Source organism: Apaloderma vittatum, unplaced genomic scaffold (assembly GCF_000703405.1).
Source record: "Apaloderma vittatum isolate BGI_N311 unplaced genomic scaffold, ASM70340v1 scaffold1895, whole genome shotgun sequence".
In the NCBI taxonomy this organism is placed as follows: domain Eukaryota; kingdom Metazoa; phylum Chordata; class Aves; order Trogoniformes; family Trogonidae; genus Apaloderma; species Apaloderma vittatum.
Genome location: NW_009716297.1, coordinates 2,136 through 2,682, shown reverse-complemented (window position 1 = coordinate 2,682; position 547 = coordinate 2,136).

Sequence of the window (547 nt, the reverse complement as noted above, 5' to 3'; positions counted from 1 at the left end):
CGTGTAGATAATCCAAATGTCAGTCAGGCTGTGAGCATAGGAAGGGTTTGCTTACATGCAGAAAGATTGCCGGGCTGGGTTCTCATTTCTAAATGAATCTCTGATCCTGTTGTCAGCAGATAACCAGTCAGTTTTCTCCTTTGTAAGAAAAAATATAAAAATACTGTAGTTCATTTAAAACAAAAAAAAGCAACAAAAGTTGATCTTGTCTTTTAAAGTCAGAATATCAACATCTTGCCTGTGTTCTATTATCTCTTTTTTTTTTCCTTTTTTTTCTCTCTCTATGCATGTGTTAATAAATAAAAGATGGCCAGCATAGCAGCCTATCACCATACTGGCACAGTAACTGCTGTAACAATACCCCTGATGAAGGATGTTTACTCTTAGAGAGTTTGCAGCCATTGCCTGTCTGTGTAATCACTGAGTTCCAGCTTGAGAAATAGAAGTCAGAAAGCTATTGAGATAGACTGTCATCAAATGGCTCAAACATGTAATTTAGTTAAGAGAGCATTAATCTATCAGGCTTCAAGTAAGGAATACTGAAAAT